Below are 26544 nucleotides of genomic sequence, written 5' to 3' on the forward strand. Positions count from 1 at the left end.
AAATTGATTTTCTGCAATATAGCATGATAATCCATACTGACAGCTCTGCATAGTACCAGCACATTTCATGCTGGACTTGGTAATGCAATGAACACAGTAAACAGCTTCACTTTTTTTCAAAAATAAATAATTGACTATTAAAAACCTATCAGTCTTAAATAAGGACATCAGTAAGCACCACTGGCATAATGGATAAGGCACTGTTCTCCTAAGCCAGTGGTTGTGGGTTTCAGTCCCGTCTGAGTTGGAAGCCATTACAGCAAGTGTATCATCACTAGAGTTGATATTTTATCCTTGCTTCAACTGTAAAACAGTCTTGCAGTGTTTAGCTTGTAAAAAATGACCACAGAAGCTACAAAATGACATTTATTATGATAACATTGTTGTTGTTTTTTTTAAACCTTTTCTATCACCGTGGACAGCTTATTCAAGTGCCATCTGGCATGCACGTTCGTTTGTTGCTCATCATTCTTCACCAAAAATTATTTTCTTTTTCAATTCTTATGACTGTACTGAATGTATTGAATAAATCCACATCTAGCATAACCAACAGATACTGCTAAGTGCTCCAGTGGTGCAATTGGTCAGCGCGCAGTACTTATTAGACAGTATTTGTTGAGCAATGCTGAGGTTGTGAGTTCAAACCTCAACTGGAGCAGCTTTGTTTACTGTTTTTATTCTTTTTCTTATGTCAATAATCATTGATTATAAACTGCTACCTTAATATTTAATATGATATTACAAAGGATGGAAGAAAGAAAGAAAAAACACAAACATGATTGTGCATTTAAGTTGTCAGTACACATCTGCTTTGGTTCAAATGCACTGCATATCTTCCTTCAGTCAGCCAACAAAACAGCAATGGAAAATATTAACATACTGTTGGTAAAGCAGTTGCATCAAATTGATTTTCTGCAATATAGCATGATAATCCATACTGACAGCTCTGTATAGTACCAGCACATATCCTGCTGGACTTGGTAACGCAAAGAACACAGTAAACAGCTTCACTTTTTCCTCAAAAATAAATAATTGACTATTAAAAACCTAACAGTCTAAAATAAGAACATCAGTAAGCACCACTGGCATAATGGATAAGTCACTGTCCTCCTAAGCCAGGGGTTGTGGGTCCAAGTCCCATCTGGGGTGGAAGTCATTACAGCAAGTGTCTCATCACTAGAGTTGATATTTTATCCTTGCTTCAACTGTAAAACAGTCTTGCAGTGTTTAGCTTGTAAAAAATGACCACAGAAGCTAAATATGGCATTTATAATGATGACATTGTTGTTGCTTTATTTTAAACCTTTTCTATCACCGTGGACAGCTTATTCAAGTGCAATTTGGCATGCATGTTCCTTTGTTGCTCATCATTCATCACCAAAAATGATTTTCTTTTTCAATTCTTATGACTGTACTGATTGTATTGAAAAAAATCCACATCTAGCATAACCAATTAATGCTGCAAAGTGTTCCATTGGTGCAATTGGTCAGTGCGCTGTACTTGTAAGACAGTATCTGTTGAGCAATGCTGAGGTTATGAGTTCAAGCTTCTCCTGGATCAGCTTTTATACTGTTTTTTTCCTTTTCTTATGTCATTAGTCATTGATTATAAACTGCTACCTTAATATTTAATATGATATTACAAAGGATGGAAGAAAGAAAAAAAAAAAAACGCAAACATGATTCTGCATTTAAGTTGTCAGCACACATCTGCTTTGGTTCAAATGCACTGCATATCTTCCTTCAGTCATCCAACAAAACAGCAATGGAAAAGAAACATACTGTTGGTAAAGCAGTTGCATCAAATTGATTTTCTGCAATATAGCATGATAATCCATACTGACAGCTCTGCATAGTACCAGCACATTTCATGCTGGACTTGGTAATGCAATGAACACAGTAAACAGCTTCACTTTTTTTCAAAAATAAATAATTGACTATTAAAAACCTATCAGTCTTAAATAAGGACATCAGTAAGCACCACTGGCATAATGGATAAGGCACTGTTCTCCTAAGCCAGTGGTTGTGGGTTTCAGTCCCGTCTGAGTTGGAAGCCATTACAGCAAGTGTATCATCACTAGAGTTGATATTTTATCCTTGCTTCAACTGTAAAACAGTCTTGCAGTGTTTAGCTTGTAAAAAATGACCACAGAAGCTACAAAATGACATTTATTATGATAACATTGTTGTTGTTTTTTTTAAACCTTTTCTATCACCGTGGACAGCTTATTCAAGTGCCATCTGGCATGCACGTTCGTTTGTTGCTCATCATTCATCACCAAAAATTATTTTCTTTTTCAATTCTTATGACTGTACTGAATGTATTAAATAAATCCACATCTAGCATAACCAACAGATACTGCTAAGTGCTCCAGTGGTGCAATTGGTCAGCGCGCAGTACTTATTAGACAGTATTTGTTGAGCAATGCTGAGGTTGTGAGTTCAAACCTCAACTGGAGCAGCTTTGTTTACTGTTTTTATTCTTTTTCTTATGTCAATAATCATTGATTATAAACTGCTACCTTAATATTTAATATGATATTACAAAGGATGGAAGAAAGAAAGAAAAAAAAACACAAACATGATTGTGCATTTAAGTTGTCAGCACACATCTGCTTTGGTTCAAATGCACTGCATATCTTCCTTCAGTCAACCAACAAAACAGCAATGGAAAAGATTAACATACTGTTGGTAAAGCAGTTGCATCAAATTGATTTTCTGCATTATAGCATGATAATCCATACTGACAGCTCTGGATAGTACCAGCACATTTCCTGCTGGACTTGGTAACGCAAAGAACACAGTTAACAGCTTCACTTTTTCCTCAAAAATAAATAATTGACTATTAAAAACCTAACAGTCTTAAATAAGAACATCAGTAAGCACCACTGGCATAATGGATAAGTCACTGTCCTCCTAAGCCAGTGGTTGTGGGTCCAAGTCCCATCTGGGGTGGAAGTCATTACAGCAAGTGTCTCATCACTAGAGTTGATATTTTATCCTTTCTTCAACTGTAAAACAGTCTTGCAGTGTTTAGCTTGTAAAAAATGACCACAGAGGCTAAATATGGCATTTATAATGATGACATTGTTGTTGGTTTATTTTAAACCTTTTCTATCACCGTGGACAGCTTATTCAAGTGCCATCTGGCATGCATATTCCTTTGTTGCTCATCATTCATCACCAAAAATGATTTTCTTTTTCAATTCTTATGACTGTACTGATTGTATTGAATAAAATCCACATCTAGCATAACCAATTAATGCTGCAAAGTGTTCCATTGGTGCAATTGGTCAGTGCGCTGTACTTGTAAGACAATATCTGTTGAGCAATGTTGAGGTTGTGAGTTCAAGCTTCTCCTGGATCAGCTTTTTATACTGTTTTTTTCCTTTTCTTATGTCATTAGTCATTGATTATAAACTGCTACCTTAATATTTAATATGATATTACAAAGGATGGAAGAAAGAAAAAAAAAACACAAACATGATTGTGCATTTAATTTGTCAGCACACATCTGCTTTGGTTCAAATGCACTGCATATCTTCCTTCAGTCAGCCAACAAAACAGCAATGGAAAAGATAAACATACTGTTGGTAAAGCAGTTGCATCAAATTGATTTTCTGCAATATAGCATGATAATCCATACTGACAGCTCTGCATAGTACCAGCACATTTCATGCTGAACTTGGTAATGCAATGAACACAGTAAACAGCTTCACTTTTTTTCAAAAATAAATAATTGACTATTAAAAACCTATCAGTCTTAAATAAGGACATCAGTAAGCACCACTGGCATAATGGATAAGGTACTGTTCTCCTAAGCCAGTGGTTGTGGGTTTTAGTCCCGTCTGAGTTGGAAGTCATTACAGCAAGTGTATCATCACTAGAGTTGATATTTTATCCTTGCTTCAACTGTAAAACAGTCTTGCAGTGTTTAACTTGTAAAAAATGACCACAGAAGCTAAATATGACATTTATTATGATGACATTGTTGTTGGTTTATTTTAAACCTTTTCTATCACCGTGGACAGCTTATTCAAGTGCCATCTGGCATGCATGTTCGTTTGTTGCTCATCATTCATCACCAAAAATGATTTTCTTTTTCAATTCTTATGACTGTACTGATTGTATTGAATAAAATCCACATCTAGCATAACCAACTGATGCTGCAAAGTGCTCCAGTGGCGCAATTGGTCAGCGCGTGGTACTTATAAGACAGTATCTGTTGAGCAATGCTGAGGTTGTAAGTTCAAACCTCACCTGGAGCAGCTTTGTTTACTGTTTTTATTCTTTTTCTTATGTCAATAATCATTGATTATAAACTGCTTCCTTAATATTTAATATGATATTACAAAGGATGAAAGAAAGAAAGAAAAAACACAAACATGATTGTGCATTTAAGTTGTCAGCACACATCTGCTTTGGTTCAAATGCACTGCATATCTTCCTTCAGTCAGCAAACAAAACAGCAATGGAAAAGATTAACATACTGTTGGTAAAGCAGTTGCATCAAATTGATTTTCTGCAATATAGCATGATAATCCATACTGACAGCTCTGGATAGTACCAGCACATTTCCTGCTGGACTTGGTAACGCAAAGAACACAGTAAACAGCTTCACTTTTTCCTCAAAAATAAATAATTGACTATTAAAAACCTAACAGTCTTAAATAAGAACATCAGTAAGCACCACTGGCATAATGGATAAGTCACTGTCCTCCTAAGCCAGGGGTTGTGGGTCCAAGTCCCATCTGGGGTGGAAGTCATTACAGCAAGTGTCTCATCACTAGAGTTGATATTTTATCCTTGCTTCAACTGTAAAACAGTCTTGCAGTGTTTAGCTTGTAAAAAATGACCACAGAGGCTAAATATGGCATTTATAATGATGACATTGTTGTTGGTTTATTTTAAACCTTTTCTATCACCGTGGACAGCTTATTCAAGTGCCATCTGGCATGCATATTCCTTTGTTGCTCATCATTCATCACCAAAAATGATTTTCTTTTTCAATTCTTATGACTGTACTGATTGTATTGAATAAAATCCACATCTAGCATAACCAATTAATGCTGCAAAGTGTTCCATTGGTGCAATTGGTCAGTGCGCTGTACTTGTAAGACAATATCTGTTGAGCAATGTCGAGGTTGTGAGTTCAAGCTTCTCCTGGATCAGCTTTTTATACTGTTTTTTTCCTTTTCTTATGTCATTAGTCATTGATTATAAACTGCTACCTTAATATTTAATATGATATTACAAAGGATGGAAGAAAGAAAAAAAAACACAAACATGATTGTGCATTTAAGTTGTCAGCACACATCTGCTTTGGTTCAAATGCACTGCATATCTTCCTTCAGTCAGCCAACAAAACAGCAATGGAAAAGATAAACATACTGTTGGTAAAGCAGTTGCATCAAATTGATTTTCTGCAATATAGCATGATAATCCATACTGACAGCTCTGCATAGTACAAGCACATTTCATGCTGAACTTGGTAATGCAATGAACACAGTAAACAGCTTCACTTTTTTTCAAAAATAAATAATTGACTATTAAAAACCTATCAGTCTTAAATAAGGACATCAGTAAGCACCACTGGCATAATGGATAAGGCACTGTTCTCCTATGCCAGTGGTTGTGGGTTTTAGTCCCGTCTGAGTTGGAAGTCATTACAGCAAGTGTATCATCACTAGAGTTGATATTTTATCCTTGCTTCAACTGTAAAACAGTCTTGCAGTGTTTAGCTTGTAAAAAATGACCACAGAAGCTACAAAATGACATTTATTATGATAACATTGTTGTTGTATTTTTTTAAACCTTTTCTATCACCGTGGACAGCTTATTCAAGTGCCATCTGGCATGCACGTTCGTTTGTTGCTCATCATTCATCACCAAAAATGATTTTATTTTTCAATTCTTATGACTGTACTGAATGTATTGAATAAATCCACATCTAGCATAATCAACAGATACTGCTAAGTTCTCCAGTGGCGCTATTGGTCAGCGCGCGGTACTTATAAGACAGTATCTGTTGAGCAATGCTGAGGTTGTAAGTTCAAACCTCACCTGGAGCAGCTTTGTTTACTGTTTTTATTATTTTTCTTATGTCAATAATCATTGATTATAAACTGCTACCTTAATATTTAATATGATATTACAAAGGATGGAAGAAAGAAAGAAAAAACACAAACATGATTGTGCATTTAAGTTGTCAGCACACATCTGCAGTGGTTCAAATGCACTGCATATCTTCCTTCAGTCAGCCAACAAAACAGCAATGGAAAAGATTAACATACTGTTGGTAAAGCAGTTGCATCAAATTGATTTTCTGCAATATAGCATGATAATCCATACTGACAGCTCTGGATAGTACCAGCACATTTCCTGCTGGACTTGGTAACGCAAAGAACACAGTAAACAGCTTAACTTTTTCCTCAAAAATAAATAATTGACTATTAAAAACCTAACAGTCTTAAATAAGAACATCAGTAAGCACCACTGGCATAATGGATAAGTCACTGTCCTCCAAAGCCAGGGGTTGTTGGTCCAAGTCCCATCTGGGGTGGAAGTCATTACAACAAGTGTCTCATCACTAGAGTTGATATTTTATCCTTGCTTCAACTGTAAAACAGTCTTGCAGTGTTTAACTTGTAAAAAATGACCACAGAAGCTAAATATGACATTTATTATGATGACATTGTTGTTGGTTTATTTTAAACCTTTTCTATCACCGTGGACAGCTTATTCAAGTGCCATCTGGCATGCATGTTCGTTTGTTGCTCATCATTCATCACCAAAAATTATTTTCTTTTTCAATTCTTATGACTGTACTGATTGTATTGAATAAAATCCACATCTAGCATAACCAACTGATGCTGCAAAGTGCTCCAGTGGCGCAATTGGTCAGCGCGTGGTACTTATAAGACAGTATCTGTTGAGCAATGCTGAGGTTGTAAGTTCAAACCTCACCTGGAGCAGCTTTGTTTACTGTTTTTATTCTTTTTCTTATGTCAATAATCATTGATTATAAACTGCTACCTTAATATTTAATATGATATTACAAAGGATGGAAGAAAGAAAAAAAAAAAACGCAAACATGATTCTGCATTTAAGTTGTCAGCACACATCTGCTTTGGTTCAAATGCACTGCATATCTTCCTTCAGTCATCCAACAAAACAGCAATGGAAAAGATAAACATACTGTTGGTAAAGCAGTTGCATCAAATTGATTTTCTGCAATATAGCATGATAATCCATACTGACAGCTCTGCATAGTACCAGCACATTTCATGCTGGACTTGGTAATGCAATGAACACAGTAAACAGCTTCACTTTTTTTCAAAAATAAATAATTGACTATTAAAAACCTATCAGTCTTAAATAAGGACATCAGTAAGCACCACTGGCATAATGGATAAGGCACTGTTCTCCTAAGCCAGTGGTTGTGGGTTTCAGTCCCGTCTGAGTTGGAAGCCATTACAGCAAGTGTATCATCACTAGAGTTGATATTTTATCCTTGCTTCAACTGTAAAACAGTCTTGCAGTGTTTAGCTTGTAAAAAATGACCACAGAAGCTACAAAATGACATTTATTATGATAACATTGTTGTTGTTTTTTTTAAACCTTTTCTATCACCGTGGACAGCTTATTCAAGTGCCATCTGGCATGCACGTTCGTTTGTTGCTCATCATTCTTCACCAAAAATTATTTTCTTTTTCAATTCTTATGACTGTACTGAATGTATTGAATAAATCCACATCTAGCATAACCAACAGATACTGCTAAGTGCTCCAGTGGTGCAATTGGTCAGCGCGCAGTACTTATTAGACAGTATTTGTTGAGCAATGCTGAGGTTGTGAGTTCAAACCTCAACTGGAGCAGCTTTGTTTACTGTTTTTATTATTTTTCTTATGTCAATAATCATTGATTATAAACTGCTACCTTAATATTTAATATGATATTACAAAGGATGGAAGAAAGAAAGAAAAAACACAAACATGATTGTGCATTTAAGTTGTCAGTACACATCTGCTTTGGTTCAAATGCACTGCATATCTTCCTTCAGTCAGCCAACAAAACAGCAATGGAAAATATTAACATACTGTTGGTAAAGCAGTTGCATCAAATTGATTTTCTGCAATATAGCATGATAATCCATACTGACAGCTCTGTATAGTACCAGCACATATCCTGCTGGACTTGGTAACGCAAAGAACACAGTAAACAGCTTCACTTTTTCCTCAAAAATAAATAATTGACTATTAAAAACCTAACAGTCTAAAATAAGAACATCAGTAAGCACCACTGGCATAATGGATAAGTCACTGTCCTCCTAAGCCAGGGGTTGTGGGTCCAAGTCCCATCTGGGGTGGAAGTCATTACAGCAAGTGTCTCATCACTAGAGTTGATATTTTATCCTTGCTTCAACTGTAAAACAGTCTTGCAGTGTTTAGCTTGTAAAAAATGACCACAGAAGCTAAATATGGCATTTATAATGATGACATTGTTGTTGCTTTATTTTAAACCTTTTCTATCACCGTGGACAGCTTATTCAAGTGCAATTTGGCATGCATGTTCCTTTGTTGCTCATCATTCATCACCAAAAATGATTTTCTTTTTCAATTCTTATGACTGTACTGATTGTATTGAAAAAAATCCACATCTAGCATAACCAATTAATGCTGCAAAGTGTTCCATTGGTGCAATTGGTCAGTGCGCTGTACTTGTAAGACAGTATCTGTTGAGCAATGCTGAGGTTATGAGTTCAAGCTTCTCCTGGATCAGCTTTTATACTGTTTTTTTCCTTTTCTTATGTCATTAGTCATTGATTATAAACTGCTACCTTAATATTTAATATGATATTACAAAGGATGGAAGAAAGAAAAAAAAAACACAAACATGATTGTGCATTTAATTTGTCAGCACACATCTGCTTTGGTTCAAATGCACTGCATATCTTCCTTCAGTCATCCAACAAAACAGCAATGGAAAAGAAACATACTGTTGGTAAAGCAGTTGCATCAAATTGATTTTCTGCAATATAGCATGATAATCCATACTGACAGCTCTGCATAGTACCAGCACATTTCATGCTGGACTTGGTAATGCAATGAACACAGTAAACAGCTTCACTTTTTTTCAAAAATAAATAATTGACTATTAAAAACCTATCAGTCTTAAATAAGGACATCAGTAAGCACCACTGGCATAATGGATAAGGCACTGTTCTCCTAAGCCAGTGGTTGTGGGTTTCAGTCCCGTCTGAGTTGGAAGCCATTACAGCAAGTGTATCATCACTAGAGTTGATATTTTATCCTTGCTTCAACTGTAAAACAGTCTTGCAGTGTTTAGCTTGTAAAAAATGACCACAGAAGCTACAAAATGACATTTATTATGATAACATTGTTGTTGTTTTTTTTAAACCTTTTCTATCACCGTGGACAGCTTATTCAAGTGCCATCTGGCATGCACGTTCGTTTGTTGCTCATCATTCATCACCAAAAATTATTTTCTTTTTCAATTCTTATGACTGTACTGAATGTATTAAATAAATCCACATCTAGCATAACCAACAGATACTGCTAAGTGCTCCAGTGGTGCAATTGGTCAGCGCGCAGTACTTATTAGACAGTATTTGTTGAGCAATGCTGAGGTTGTGAGTTCAAACCTCAACTGGAGCAGCTTTGTTTACTGTTTTTATTCTTTTTCTTATGTCAATAATCATTGATTATAAACTGCTACCTTAATATTTAATATGATATTACAAAGGATGGAAGAAAGAAAGAAAAAAAAACACAAACATGATTGTGCATTTAAGTTGTCAGCACACATCTGCTTTGGTTCAAATGCACTGCATATCTTCCTTCAGTCAACCAACAAAACAGCAATGGAAAAGATTAACATACTGTTGGTAAAGCAGTTGCATCAAATTGATTTTCTGCATTATAGCATGATAATCCATACTGACAGCTCTGGATAGTACCAGCACATTTCCTGCTGGACTTGGTAACGCAAAGAACACAGTTAACAGCTTCACTTTTTCCTCAAAAATAAATAATTGACTATTAAAAACCTAACAGTCTTAAATAAGAACATCAGTAAGCACCACTGGCATAATGGATAAGTCACTGTCCTCCTAAGCCAGTGGTTGTGGGTCCAAGTCCCATCTGGGGTGGAAGTCATTACAGCAAGTGTCTCATCACTAGAGTTGATATTTTATCCTTTCTTCAACTGTAAAACAGTCTTGCAGTGTTTAGCTTGTAAAAAATGACCACAGAGGCTAAATATGGCATTTATAATGATGACATTGTTGTTGGTTTATTTTAAACCTTTTCTATCACCGTGGACAGCTTATTCAAGTGCCATCTGGCATGCATATTCCTTTGTTGCTCATCATTCATCACCAAAAATGATTTTCTTTTTCAATTCTTATGACTGTACTGATTGTATTGAATAAAATCCACATCTAGCATAACCAATTAATGCTGCAAAGTGTTCCATTGGTGCAATTGGTCAGTGCGCTGTACTTGTAAGACAATATCTGTTGAGCAATGTTGAGGTTGTGAGTTCAAGCTTCTCCTGGATCAGCTTTTTATACTGTTTTTTTCCTTTTCTTATGTCATTAGTCATTGATTATAAACTGCTACCTTAATATTTAATATGATATTACAAAGGATGGAAGAAAGAAAAAAAAAACACAAACATGATTGTGCATTTAATTTGTCAGCACACATCTGCTTTGGTTCAAATGCACTGCATATCTTCCTTCAGTCAGCCAACAAAACAGCAATGGAAAAGATAAACATACTGTTGGTAAAGCAGTTGCATCAAATTGATTTTCTGCAATATAGCATGATAATCCATACTGACAGCTCTGCATAGTACCAGCACATTTCATGCTGAACTTGGTAATGCAATGAACACAGTAAACAGCTTCACTTTTTTTCAAAAATAAATAATTGACTATTAAAAACCTATCAGTCTTAAATAAGGACATCAGTAAGCACCACTGGCATAATGGATAAGGTACTGTTCTCCTAAGCCAGTGGTTGTGGGTTTTAGTCCCGTCTGAGTTGGAAGTCATTACAGCAAGTGTATCATCACTAGAGTTGATATTTTATCCTTGCTTCAACTGTAAAACAGTCTTGCAGTGTTTAACTTGTAAAAAATGACCACAGAAGCTAAATATGACATTTATTATGATGACATTGTTGTTGGTTTATTTTAAACCTTTTCTATCACCGTGGACAGCTTATTCAAGTGCCATCTGGCATGCATGTTCGTTTGTTGCTCATCATTCATCACCAAAAATGATTTTCTTTTTCAATTCTTATGACTGTACTGATTGTATTGAATAAAATCCACATCTAGCATAACCAACTGATGCTGCAAAGTGCTCCAGTGGCGCAATTGGTCAGCGCGTGGTACTTATAAGACAGTATCTGTTGAGCAATGCTGAGGTTGTAAGTTCAAACCTCACCTGGAGCAGCTTTGTTTACTGTTTTTATTCTTTTTCTTATGTCAATAATCATTGATTATAAACTGCTTCCTTAATATTTAATATGATATTACAAAGGATGAAAGAAAGAAAGAAAAAACACAAACATGATTGTGCATTTAAGTTGTCAGCACACATCTGCTTTGGTTCAAATGCACTGCATATCTTCCTTCAGTCAGCAAACAAAACAGCAATGGAAAAGATTAACATACTGTTGGTAAAGCAGTTGCATCAAATTGATTTTCTGCAATATAGCATGATAATCCATACTGACAGCTCTGGATAGTACCAGCACATTTCCTGCTGGACTTGGTAACGCAAAGAACACAGTAAACAGCTTCACTTTTTCCTCAAAAATAAATAATTGACTATTAAAAACCTAACAGTCTTAAATAAGAACATCAGTAAGCACCACTGGCATAATGGATAAGTCACTGTCCTCCTAAGCCAGGGGTTGTGGGTCCAAGTCCCATCTGGGGTGGAAGTCATTACAGCAAGTGTCTCATCACTAGAGTTGATATTTTATCCTTGCTTCAACTGTAAAACAGTCTTGCAGTGTTTAGCTTGTAAAAAATGACCACAGAGGCTAAATATGGCATTTATAATGATGACATTGTTGTTGGTTTATTTTAAACCTTTTCTATCACCGTGGACAGCTTATTCAAGTGCCATCTGGCATGCATATTCCTTTGTTGCTCATCATTCATCACCAAAAATGATTTTCTTTTTCAATTCTTATGACTGTACTGATTGTATTGAATAAAATCCACATCTAGCATAACCAATTAATGCTGCAAAGTGTTCCATTGGTGCAATTGGTCAGTGCGCTGTACTTGTAAGACAATATCTGTTGAGCAATGTCGAGGTTGTGAGTTCAAGCTTCTCCTGGATCAGCTTTTTATACTGTTTTTTTCCTTTTCTTATGTCATTAGTCATTGATTATAAACTGCTACCTTAATATTTAATATGATATTACAAAGGATGGAAGAAAGAAAAAAAAACACAAACATGATTGTGCATTTAAGTTGTCAGCACACATCTGCTTTGGTTCAAATGCACTGCATATCTTCCTTCAGTCAGCCAACAAAACAGCAATGGAAAAGATAAACATACTGTTGGTAAAGCAGTTGCATCAAATTGATTTTCTGCAATATAGCATGATAATCCATACTGACAGCTCTGCATAGTACAAGCACATTTCATGCTGAACTTGGTAATGCAATGAACACAGTAAACAGCTTCACTTTTTTTCAAAAATAAATAATTGACTATTAAAAACCTATCAGTCTTAAATAAGGACATCAGTAAGCACCACTGGCATAATGGATAAGGCACTGTTCTCCTATGCCAGTGGTTGTGGGTTTTAGTCCCGTCTGAGTTGGAAGTCATTACAGCAAGTGTATCATCACTAGAGTTGATATTTTATCCTTGCTTCAACTGTAAAACAGTCTTGCAGTGTTTAGCTTGTAAAAAATGACCACAGAAGCTACAAAATGACATTTATTATGATAACATTGTTGTTGTATTTTTTTAAACCTTTTCTATCACCGTGGACAGCTTATTCAAGTGCCATCTGGCATGCACGTTCGTTTGTTGCTCATCATTCATCACCAAAAATGATTTTATTTTTCAATTCTTATGACTGTACTGAATGTATTGAATAAATCCACATCTAGCATAATCAACAGATACTGCTAAGTTCTCCAGTGGCGCTATTGGTCAGCGCGCGGTACTTATAAGACAGTATCTGTTGAGCAATGCTGAGGTTGTAAGTTCAAACCTCACCTGGAGCAGCTTTGTTTACTGTTTTTATTATTTTTCTTATGTCAATAATCATTGATTATAAACTGCTACCTTAATATTTAATATGATATTACAAAGGATGGAAGAAAGAAAGAAAAAACACAAACATGATTGTGCATTTAAGTTGTCAGCACACATCTGCAGTGGTTCAAATGCACTGCATATCTTCCTTCAGTCAGCCAACAAAACAGCAATGGAAAAGATTAACATACTGTTGGTAAAGCAGTTGCATCAAATTGATTTTCTGCAATATAGCATGATAATCCATACTGACAGCTCTGGATAGTACCAGCACATTTCCTGCTGGACTTGGTAACGCAAAGAACACAGTAAACAGCTTAACTTTTTCCTCAAAAATAAATAATTGACTATTAAAAACCTAACAGTCTTAAATAAGAACATCAGTAAGCACCACTGGCATAATGGATAAGTCACTGTCCTCCAAAGCCAGGGGTTGTTGGTCCAAGTCCCATCTGGGGTGGAAGTCATTACAACAAGTGTCTCATCACTAGAGTTGATATTTTATCCTTGCTTCAACTGTAAAACAGTCTTGCAGTGTTTAACTTGTAAAAAATGACCACAGAAGCTAAATATGACATTTATTATGATGACATTGTTGTTGGTTTATTTTAAACCTTTTCTATCACCGTGGACAGCTTATTCAAGTGCCATCTGGCATGCATGTTCGTTTGTTGCTCATCATTCATCACCAAAAATTATTTTCTTTTTCAATTCTTATGACTGTACTGATTGTATTGAATAAAATCCACATCTAGCATAACCAACTGATGCTGCAAAGTGCTCCAGTGGCGCAATTGGTCAGCGCGTGGTACTTATAAGACAGTATCTGTTGAGCAATGCTGAGGTTGTAAGTTCAAACCTCACCTGGAGCAGCTTTGTTTACTGTTTTTATTCTTTTTCTTATGTCAATAATCATTGATTATAAACTGCTACCTTAATATTTAATATGATATTACAAAGGATGGAAGAAAGAAAAAAAAAAAACGCAAACATGATTCTGCATTTAAGTTGTCAGCACACATCTGCTTTGGTTCAAATGCACTGCATATCTTCCTTCAGTCATCCAACAAAACAGCAATGGAAAAGATAAACATACTGTTGGTAAAGCAGTTGCATCAAATTGATTTTCTGCAATATAGCATGATAATCCATACTGACAGCTCTGCATAGTACCAGCACATTTCATGCTGGACTTGGTAATGCAATGAACACAGTAAACAGCTTCACTTTTTTTCAAAAATAAATAATTGACTATTAAAAACCTATCAGTCTTAAATAAGGACATCAGTAAGCACCACTGGCATAATGGATAAGGCACTGTTCTCCTAAGCCAGTGGTTGTGGGTTTCAGTCCCGTCTGAGTTGGAAGCCATTACAGCAAGTGTATCATCACTAGAGTTGATATTTTATCCTTGCTTCAACTGTAAAACAGTCTTGCAGTGTTTAGCTTGTAAAAAATGACCACAGAAGCTACAAAATGACATTTATTATGATAACATTGTTGTTGTTTTTTTTAAACCTTTTCTATCACCGTGGACAGCTTATTCAAGTGCCATCTGGCATGCACGTTCGTTTGTTGCTCATCATTCTTCACCAAAAATTATTTTCTTTTTCAATTCTTATGACTGTACTGAATGTATTGAATAAATCCACATCTAGCATAACCAACAGATACTGCTAAGTGCTCCAGTGGTGCAATTGGTCAGCGCGCAGTACTTATTAGACAGTATTTGTTGAGCAATGCTGAGGTTGTGAGTTCAAACCTCAACTGGAGCAGCTTTGTTTACTGTTTTTATTCTTTTTCTTATGTCAATAATCATTGATTATAAACTGCTACCTTAATATTTAATATGATATTACAAAGGATGGAAGAAAGAAAGAAAAAACACAAACATGATTGTGCATTTAAGTTGTCAGTACACATCTGCTTTGGTTCAAATGCACTGCATATCTTCCTTCAGTCAGCCAACAAAACAGCAATGGAAAATATTAACATACTGTTGGTAAAGCAGTTGCATCAAATTGATTTTCTGCAATATAGCATGATAATCCATACTGACAGCTCTGTATAGTACCAGCACATATCCTGCTGGACTTGGTAACGCAAAGAACACAGTAAACAGCTTCACTTTTTCCTCAAAAATAAATAATTGACTATTAAAAACCTAACAGTCTAAAATAAGAACATCAGTAAGCACCACTGGCATAATGGATAAGTCACTGTCCTCCTAAGCCAGGGGTTGTGGGTCCAAGTCCCATCTGGGGTGGAAGTCATTACAGCAAGTGTCTCATCACTAGAGTTGATATTTTATCCTTGCTTCAACTGTAAAACAGTCTTGCAGTGTTTAGCTTGTAAAAAATGACCACAGAAGCTAAATATGGCATTTATAATGATGACATTGTTGTTGCTTTATTTTAAACCTTTTCTATCACCGTGGACAGCTTATTCAAGTGCAATTTGGCATGCATGTTCCTTTGTTGCTCATCATTCATCACCAAAAATGATTTTCTTTTTCAATTCTTATGACTGTACTGATTGTATTGAAAAAAATCCACATCTAGCATAACCAATTAATGCTGCAAAGTGTTCCATTGGTGCAATTGGTCAGTGCGCTGTACTTGTAAGACAGTATCTGTTGAGCAATGCTGAGGTTATGAGTTCAAGCTTCTCCTGGATCAGCTTTTATACTGTTTTTTTCCTTTTCTTATGTCATTAGTCATTGATTATAAACTGCTACCTTAATATTTAATATGATATTACAAAGGATGGAAGAAAGAAAAAAAAAAAACGCAAACATGATTCTGCATTTAAGTTGTCAGCACACATCTGCTTTGGTTCAAATGCACTGCATATCTTCCTTCAGTCATCCAACAAAACAGCAATGGAAAAGATAAACATACTGTTGGTAAAGCAGTTGCATCAAATTGATTTTCTGCAATATAGCATGATAATCCATACTGACAGCTCTGCATAGTACCAGCACATTTCATGCTGGACTTGGTAAAGCAATGAACACAGTAAACAGCTTCACTTTTTTTCAAAAATAAATAATTGACTATTAAAAACCTATCAGTCTTAAATAAGGACATCAGTAAGCACCACTGGCATAATGGATAAGGCACTGTTCTCCTAAGCCAGTGGTTGTGGGTTTCAGTCCCGTCTGAGTTGGAAGTCATTACAGCAAGTGTATCATCACTAGAGTTGATATTTTATCCTTGCTTCAACTGTAAAACAGTCTTGCAGTGTTTAGCTTGTAAAAAATGACCACAGAAGCTACAAAATGACATTTATTATGATAACATTGTTGTTGTTTTTTTTAAACCTTTTCTATCACCGTGGACAGCTTATTCAAGTGCCATCTGGCATGCACGTTCGTTTGTTGCTCATCATTCATCACCAAAAATTATTTTCTTTTTCAATTCTTATGACTGTACTGAATGTATTGAATAAATCCACATCTAGCATAACCAACAGATACTGCTAAGTGCTCCAGTGGTGCAATTGGTCAGCGCGCGGTACTTATTAGACAGTATTTGTTGAGCAATGCTGAGGTTGTGAGTTCAAACCTCAACTGGAGCAGCTTTGTTTACTGTTTTTATTCTTTTTCTTATGTCAATAATCATTGATTATAAACTGCTACCTTAATATTTAATATGATATTACAAAGGATGGAAGAAAGAAAGAAAAAACACAAACATGATTGTGCATTTAAGTTGTCAGCACACATCTGCTTTGGTTCAAATGCACTGCATATCTTCCTTCAGTCAGCCAACAAAACAGCAATGGAAAATATTAACATACTGTTGGTAAAGCAGTTGCATCAAATTGATTTTCTGCAATATAGCATGATAATCCATACTGACAGCTCTGTATAGTACCAGCACATTTCCTGCTGGACTTGGTAACGCAAAGAACACAGTAAACAGCTTCACTTTTTCCTCAAAAATAAATAATTGACTATTAAAAACCTAACAGTCTAAAATAAGAACATCAGTAAGCACCACTGGCATAATGGATAAGTCACTGTCCTCCTAAGCCAGGGGTTGTGGGTCCAAGTCCCATCTGGGGTGGAAGTCATTACAGCAAGTGTCTCATCACTAGAGTTGATATTTTATCCTTGCTTCAACTGTAAAACAGTCTTGCAGTGTTTAGCTTGTAAAAAATGACCACAGAAGCTAAATATGACATTTATTATGATAACATTGTTGTTGGTTTAATTTAAACCTTTTCTATCACTGTGGACAGCTTATTCAAGTGCCATCTGGCATGCATGTTCCTTTGTTGCTCATCATTCATCACCAAAAATGATTTTCTTTTTCAATTCTTATGACTGTACTGATTGTATTGAATAAAATCCACATCTAGCATAAAAAATTAATGCTGCAAAGTGTTCCAGTGATGCAATTGGTCAGTGCGCGATACTTGTAAGACAGAATCTGTTGAGCAATGCTGAGGTTGTGAGTTCAAGCCTCACCTGGATCAGCGTTGTGTACTGTTTTTTTCATTTTCTTATGTCATTAGTCATTGATTATAAACTGCTACCTTAATACAAAGCATGGAAGAAAGAAAGAAAGAAAAAACACAAACATGATTGTGCATTTAAGTTGTCAGCACACATCTGCTTTGGTTCAAATGCACTGCATATCTTCCTTCAGTCAGCCAACAAAACAGCAATGGAAAAGATAAACATACTGTTGGTAAAGCAGTTGCATCAAATTGATTTTCTGCAATATAGCATGATAATCCATACTGACAGCTCTGGTTAGTACCAGCACATTTCTTACTGTACTTGGTAATGCAAAGAACACAGTAAACAGCTTCACTTTTTTTCAAAAATAAATAATTGACTATTAAAAACCGATCAGTCTTAAATAAGGACATCAGTAAGCACCACTGGCATAATGGATAAGGAACTGTTCTCCTAAGCCAGTGGTTGTGGGTTTAAGTCCCATCTGAGTTGGAAGTCATTACAGCAAGTGTCTCATCACTAGAGTTGATATTTTATCCTTGCTTCAACTGTAAAACAGTCTTGCAGTGTTTGGCTTGTAAAAAATGACCACAGAAGCTAAATATGACATTTATTATGATGACATTTTTGTTGGTTTATTTTAAACCTTTTCTATCACCGTGGACAGCTTATTCAAGTGCCATCTGGCATGCATGTTCCTTTGTTGCTCATCATTCATCACCAAAAATTATTTTCTTTTTCAATTCTTATGGCTGTACTGATTGTATTGAATAAAATCCACATCTAGCATAACCAATTAATGCTGCAAAGTGTTCCATTGGTGCAATTGGTCAGTGCGCGGTACTTGTAAGACAGTATCTGTTGAGCAATGCCGAGGTTGTGAGTTCAAGCTTCTCCTGGATCAGTTTTGTATACTGTTTTTTTCCTTTACTTATGTCATTAGTCATTGATTATAAACTGCTACCTTAATATTTAATATGATATTACAAATGATGGAAGAAAAAAAAAAACACAAATATGATTGTGCATTTAAGTAGTTAGCACACATCTGCTTTGGTTCAAATGCACTGCATATCTTCCTTCAGTCAGCCAACAAAACAGCAATGGAAAAGATAAACATACTGTTGGTAAAGCAGTTGCATCAAATAGATTTTCTGCAATATAGCATGATAATCCATAATAACAGCTCTGCATAGTACCAGCACATTTCATGCTGGACTTGGTAATGCAAAGAACACAGTAAACAGCTTCACTTTTTTTCAAAAATAAATAATTGACTATTAAAAACCTATCAGTCTTAAATAAGGACACCAGTAAGCACCACTGGCATAATGGATAAGGCACTGTTCTCCTAAGCCAGTGGTTGTGGGTTTTAGTCCCGTCTGAGTTGGAAGTCATTACAGCAAGTGTATCATCACTAGAGTTGATATTTTATCCTTGCTTCAACTGTACAACAGTCTTGCAGTGTTTAGCTTGCAAAAAATAACCACAGAAGCTACAAAATGACATTAATTATGATAACATTGTTGTTCTTTTTTTTAAACCTTTTCTATCACCGTGGACAGCTTATTCAAGTGCCATCTGGCATGCACTTTCGTTTGTTGCTCATCATTCATCACCAAAAATTATTTTCTTTTTCAATTCTTATGACTGTACTGATTGTATTGCATAAAACCCACATCTAGCATAACCAACGGATGCTGCTAAGTGCTCCAGTGGCGCAATTGGTCAGCGCGCGGCACTTAAAAGACAGTATCTGTTGAGCAATGCCGAGGTTGTAAGTTCAAACCTCACCTGCAGCAGCTACGTTAACTGATTTTATTATTTTTCTTATGTCAATAATCATTGATTATAAACTGCTACCTTAATATTTAATATGATATTACAAATGATGGAAGAAAGAAAGAAAGAAAAAACACAAACATGATTGTACATTTAAGTTGTCAGCACACATCTGCTTTGGTTCAAATGCACTGCATATCTTCTTTCAGTCAGCCAACAAAACAGCAATGGAAAAGATTAACATACTGTTGGTAAAGCAGTTGCATCAAATTGATTTTCTGCAATATAGCATGATAATCCATACTGACAGCTCTGGATAGTACCAGCACATTTCCTGCTGTACTCGGTAACGCAAAGAACACAGTAAACAGCTTCACTTTTTCCTCAAAAATAAATAATTGACTATTAAAAACCTAACAGTCTTAAATAAGAACATCAGTAAGCACCACTGGCATAATGGATAAGTCACTGTCCTCCTAAGCCAGGGGTTGTGGGTCCAAGTCTCATCTGGGGTGGAAGTCATTACAGCAAGTGTCTCATCACTAGAGTTGATATTTTATCCTTGCTTCAACTGTAAAACAGTCTTGCAGTGTTTAGCTTGTAAAAAATGACCACAGAAGCTAAAAATTACATTTATTATGATAACATTGCTGTTGGTTTAATTTAAACCTTTTCTATCACCGTGGACAGCTTATTCAAGTGCCATCTGGCATGCATGTTCCTTTGTTGCTCATCATTCATCACCAAAAATTATTTTCTTTTTCAATTCTTATGACTGTACTGATTGTATTAAATAAAATCCACATCTAGCATAACCAACAGATGCTGCTAAGTGCTCCAGTGGCGCAATTGGTCAGCGTGCGGTACTTATAAGACAGTATCTGTTTAGCAACGGTGAGGTTGTCAGTTCAAACCTCACCTGGAGCACCTTTGCCTCACCTGGAGCATTACTGTTTTTATTCTTTTTCTTATGTCAATAATCATTGATTATAAACTGGTACCTTAATATTTAATATGATATTACAAATGATGGAAGAAAAAAAAAACACAAACATGATTGTGCATTTAAGTTGTCAGCACACATCTGCTTTGGTTCAAATGCACTGCATATCTTCCTTCAGTCAGCCAACAAAACAGCAATGGAAAAGATAAACATACTGTTGGTAAAGCAGTTGCATCAAATTGATTTTCTGCAATATAGCATGATAATCCATACTGACAGCTCTGCATAGTACCAGCACATTTCATGCTGGACTTGGTAATGCAAAGAACACAGTAAACAGCTTCACTTTTTTTCAAAAATAAATAATTGACTATTAAAAACCTATCAGTCTTAAATAAGGACATCAGTAAGCACCACTGGCATAATGGATAAGGCACTGTTCTCCTAAGCCAGTGGTTGTGGGTTTTAGTCCCGTCTGAGTTAGAAGTCATTACAGCAAGTGTATCATCACTAGAGTTGATATTTTATCCTTGCTTCAACTGTACAACAGTCTTGCAGTGTTTAGCTTGCAAAAAATAACCACAGAAGCTACAAAATGACATTAATTATGATAACATTGTTGTTCTTTTTTTTAAACCTTTTCTATCACCGTGGACAGCTTATTCAAGTGCCATCTGGCATGCACGTATGTTTGTTGCTCATCATTCATTACCAAAAATTATTTTCTTTTTCAATTTTTATGACTGTACTGGTTGTATTGCATAAAACCCACATCTAGCATAACCAACAGATGCTGCTAAGTGCTCCAGTGGCGCAATTGGTCAGCGCACAGTACTTATAAGACAGTATCTGTTGAACAATGCCGAGGTTGTAAGTTCAAACCTCACCTGGAGCACCTTTGACTCACCTGGAGCAGCTTTGTTTACTGGTTTTTATTCTTTTTCTTATGTCAATAATCATTGATTGTAAACTGCTACCTTAATATTTAATATGATATTACAAAGGATGGAAGAAAGAAAGAAAAAACATAAACATGATTGTGCATTCAAGTTGTCAGCACACATCTGCTTTGGTTCAAATGCACTGCATATCTTCCTTCAGTCAGCCAACAAAACAGCAATGGAAAAGATTAACATACTGTTGGTAAAACAGTTGCATCAAATTGATTTTCTGCAATATAGCATGATAATCCATACTGACAGCTCTGGATAGTACCAGCACATTTCCTGCTGGACATGGTAATGCAAAGAACACAGTAAACAGCTTCACTTTTTCCTCAAAAATAAATAATTGACTATTAAAAACCTAACAGTCTTAAATAAGAACATCAGTAAGCACCACTGGCATAATGGATAAGTCGCTGTCCTCCTAAGCCAGGGGATGTGGGTCCAAGTCCGATCTGGGGTGGAAGTCATTACAGCAAGTGCCTCATCACTAGAGTTGATATTTTATCCTTGCTTCAACTGTAAAACAGTCTTGCAGTGTTTAGCTTGTAAAAAATGACCACAGAAGCTAAAAATGACATTTATTATGATAACATTGCTGTTGGTTTAATTTAAACCTTTTCTATCACCGTGGACAGCTTATTCAAGTGCCATCTGGCATGCATGTTCCTTTGTTGCTCATCATTCATCACCAAAAATTATTTTCTTTTTCAATTCTTATGACTGTACTGATTGTATTGAATAAAATCCACATCTAGCATAACCAACAGATTCGGCTAAGTGCTCCAGTGGCGCAATTGGTCAGCGTGCGGTATTTATAAGACAGTATCTGTTGAGCAATGGTGAGGTTGTCAGTTCAAACCTCACGTGGAGCACCTTTGCCTCACCTGGAGCAGCTCTGTCTACTGTTTTTATTCTTTTTCTTATGTCAATAATCATTGATTATAAACTGCTACCTTAATATTTAATATGATATTACAAAGGATGGAAGAAAGAAAGAAAAAACACAAACATGATTGTGCATTTAAGTTGTCAGCACACATCTGCTTTGGTTCAAATGCACTGCATATCTTCCTTCAGTCAGCCAACAAAACAGCAATGGAAAAGATTAACATACTGTTGGTAAAGCAGTTGCATCAAATTGATTTTCTGCAATATAGCATGATAATCCATACTGACAGCTCTGGATAGTACCAGCACATTTCCTGCTGGACTTGGTAACGCAAAGAACACAGTAAACAGCTTCACTTTTTCCTCAAAAATAAATAATTGACTATTAAAAACCTAACAGTCTTAAATAAGAGCATCAGTAAGCACCACTGGCATAATGGTTAAGTCACTGTCCTCCTAAGCCAGGGGTTGTGGGTTCAAGTCCCATCTGGGGTGGAAGTCATTACAGCAAGTGTCTTATCACTAGAGTTGATATTTTATCCTTGCTTCAACTGTAAAACAGTCTTGCAGTGTTTAGCTTGTAAAAAATGACCACAGAAGTTAAATATGACATTTATTATGATGACATTGTTGTTGGTTTATTTTAAACCTTTTCTATCACCGTGGACTGCTTATTCAAGTGCCATCTGGCATGCATGTTCCTTTGTTGCTCATCATTCATCACCAAAAATGATTTTCTTTTTCAATTCTTATGACTGTACTGATTGTATTGAATAAAATCCACATCTAGCATAACCAATTAATGCTGCAAAGTGTTCCATTGGTGCAATTGGTCAGTGCGCGGTACTTGTAAGACAGTATCTGTTGAGCAATGCCGAGGTTGTGAGTTCAAGCTTCTCCTGGATCAGCTTTGTATTCTATTTTTTTCCTTTACTTATGTCATTAGTCATTGATTATAAACTGCTACCTTAATATTTAATATGATATTACAAATGATGGAAGAAAGAAAAAAAAACACAAATATGATTGTGCATTTAAGTTGTAAGCACACATCTGCTTTGGTTCAAATGCACTGCATATCTTCCTTCAGTCAGCCAACAAAACAGCAATGGAAAAGATAAACATACTGTTGGTAAAGCAGTTGCATCAAATTGATTTTCTGCAATATAGCATGATAATCCATACTGACAGCTCTGCATAGTACCAGCACATTTCATGCTGGACTTGGTAATGCAAAGAACACAGTAAACAGCTTCACTTTTTTTCAAAAATAAATAATTGACTATTAAAAACCTATCAGTCTTAAATAAGGACATCAGTAAGCACCACTGGCATAATGGATAAGGCACTGTTCTCCTAAGCCAGTGGTTGTGGGTTTTAGTCCGGTCTGAGTTGGAAGTCATTACAGCAAGTGTCTCATCACTAGAGTTGATATTTTATCCTTGCTTCAACTGTACAACAGTCTTGCAGTGTTTAGCTGGCAAAAAATGACCACAGAAGCTAAAAAATGACATTTATTATGATAACATTGTTGTTGTTTTTTTTAAACCTTTTCTATCACCGAGGACAGCTTATTCAAGTGCCATCTAGCATGCACGTTCGTTTGTTGCTCATCATTCATCACCAAAAATTATTTTCTTTTTTTAATTTTTATGACTGTACTGGTTGTATTGAATAAAATCCACATCTAGCATAACCAACAGACGCTGTTAAGTGCTCCAGTGGCGCAATTGGTCAGCGCACAGTACTTATAAGACAGTATCTGTTGAGCAATGCAGAGGTTGTAAGTTCAAACCTCACCTGGAGCACCTTTGACTCACCTGGAGCAGCTTTGTTTACTGTTTTTATTCTTTTTCTTATGTCAATAATCATTGATTGTAAACTGCTACCTTAATATTTAATATGATATTACAAAGGATGGAAGAAAGAAAGAAAAAACACAAACATGATTGTGCATTTAAGTTGTCAGCACACATCTGCTTTGGTTCAAATGCACTGCATATCTTCCTTCAGTCAGCCAACAAAACAGCAATGGAAAAGATTAACATACTGTTGGTAAAGCAGTTGCATCAAATTGATTTTCTGCAATATAGCATGATAATCCATACTGACAGCTCTGGATAGTACCAGCACATTTCCTGCTGGACATGGTAATGCAAAGAACACAGTAAACAGCTTCACTTTTTCCTCAAAAATAAATAATTGACTATTAAAAACCTATCTGTCTTAAATAAGGACATCAGTAAGCACCACTGGCATAATGGATAAGTCACTGTCCTCCTAAGCCAGGGGTTGTGGGTCCAAGTCCCATCTGGGGTGGAAGTCATTACAACAAGTGTCTCATCACTAGAGTTGATATTTTATCCTTGCTTCAACTGTACAACAGTCTTGCAGTGTTAAGCTTGTAAAAAATGACCAAAGAAGCTAAATATGACATTTATTATGATAACATTGTTGTTGGCTTATTTTAAACCTTTTCTATCACCGTGGACAGCTTATTCAAGTGCCATCTGGCATGCATGTTCCTTTGTTGCTCATCATTCATCACCAAAAATTATTTTCTTTTTCAATACTTATGACTGTACTGATTGTATTGAATAAAATCCACATCTAGCATAACCAACCGATACTGCTAAGTGCTCCAGTGGCGCAATTGGTCAGTGCGCAGTACTTATAAGACAGTATCTGTTGTGCAATGCCGAGGTTGTGAGTTCAAACCTCACCTGGAGCAGCTTTGTTTACTGTTTTTTTTCCTTTACTTATGTCATTAGTCATTGATTATAAACTGCTACCTTAATATTTAATATGATATTACAAAGGATGGAAGAAAGAAAGAAAAAAAAACACAAACATGATTGTGCATTTAAGTTGTCAGCACACATCTGCTTTGGTTCAAATGCACTGCATATCTTCCTTCAGTCAGCCAACAAAACAGCAATGGAAAAGATTAACATACTGTTGGTAAAGCAGTTGCATCAAATTGATTTTCTGCATTATAGCATGATAATCCATACTGACAGCTCTGGATAGTACCAGCACATTTCCTGCTGGACTTGGTAACGCAAAGAACACAGTAAACAGCTTCACTTTTTCCTCAAAAATAAATAATTGACTATTAAAAACCTAACAGTCTTAAATAAGAAAATCAGTAAGCACCACTGGCATAATGGATAAGTCACTGTCCTCCTAAGCCAGTGGTTGTGGGTCCAAGTCCCATCTGGGGTGGAAGTCATTACAGCAAGTGTCTCATCACTAGAGTTGATATTTTATCCTTGCTTCAACTGTAAAACAGTCTTGCAGTGTTTAGCTTGTAAAAAATGACCACAGAGGCTAAATATGGCATTTATAATGATGACATTGTTGTTGGTTTATTTTAAACCTTTTCTATCACCGTGGACAGCTTATTCAAGTGCCATCTGGCATGCATATTCCTTTGTTGCTCATCATTCATCACCAAAAATGATTTTCTTTTTCAATTCTTATGACTGTACTGATTGTATTGAATAAAATCCACATCTAGCATAACCAATTAATGCTGCAAAGTGTTCCATTGGTGCAATTGGTCAGTGCGCTGTACTTGTAAGACAATATCTGTTGAGCAATGTTGAGGTTGTGAGTTCAAGCTTCTCCTGGATCAGCTTTTTATACTGTTTTTTTCCTTTTCTTATGTCATTAGACATTGATTATAAACTGCTACCTTAATATTTAATATGATATTACAAAGGATGGAAGAAAGAAAAAAAAAACACAAACATGATTGTGCATTTAATTTGTCAGCACACATCTGCTTTGGTTCAAATGCACTGCATATCTTCCTTCAGTCAGCCAACAAAACAACAATGGAAAAGATAAACATACTGTTGGTAAAGCAGTTGCATCAAATTGATTTTCTGCAATATAGCATGATAATCCATACTGACAGCTCTGCATAGTACCAGCACATTTCATGCTGAACTTGGTAATGCAATGAACACAGTAAACAGCTTCACTTTTTTTCAAAAATAAATAATTGACTATTAAAAACCTATCAGTCTTAAATAAGGACATCAGTAAGCACCACTGGCATAATGGATAAGGTACTGTTCTCCTAAGCCAGTGGTTGTGGGTTTTAGTCCCGTCTGAGTTGGAAGTCATTACAGCAAGTGTATCATCACTAGAGTTGATATTTTATCCTTGCTTCAACTGTAAAACAGTCTTG

General features: G+C 35.8%; 1 non-coding gene across 1 annotated transcript; it reads left to right on the forward strand.

Moving 5' to 3' along the window:
- The first annotated feature begins 19495 nt into the window (after positions 1-19495).
- TRNAL-UAA (transfer RNA leucine (anticodon UAA)) lies at positions 19496-19588 on the forward strand. Its single transcript is given in 2 exon segments — positions 19496-19533; positions 19553-19588. It is a non-coding gene; the product is annotated as a tRNA-Leu (tRNA).
- Positions 19589-26544: the final 6956 nt, after the last annotated feature.

Source organism: Pseudophryne corroboree, chromosome 11 (assembly GCF_028390025.1).
Source record: "Pseudophryne corroboree isolate aPseCor3 chromosome 11, aPseCor3.hap2, whole genome shotgun sequence".
Taxonomy (NCBI): domain Eukaryota; kingdom Metazoa; phylum Chordata; class Amphibia; order Anura; family Myobatrachidae; genus Pseudophryne; species Pseudophryne corroboree.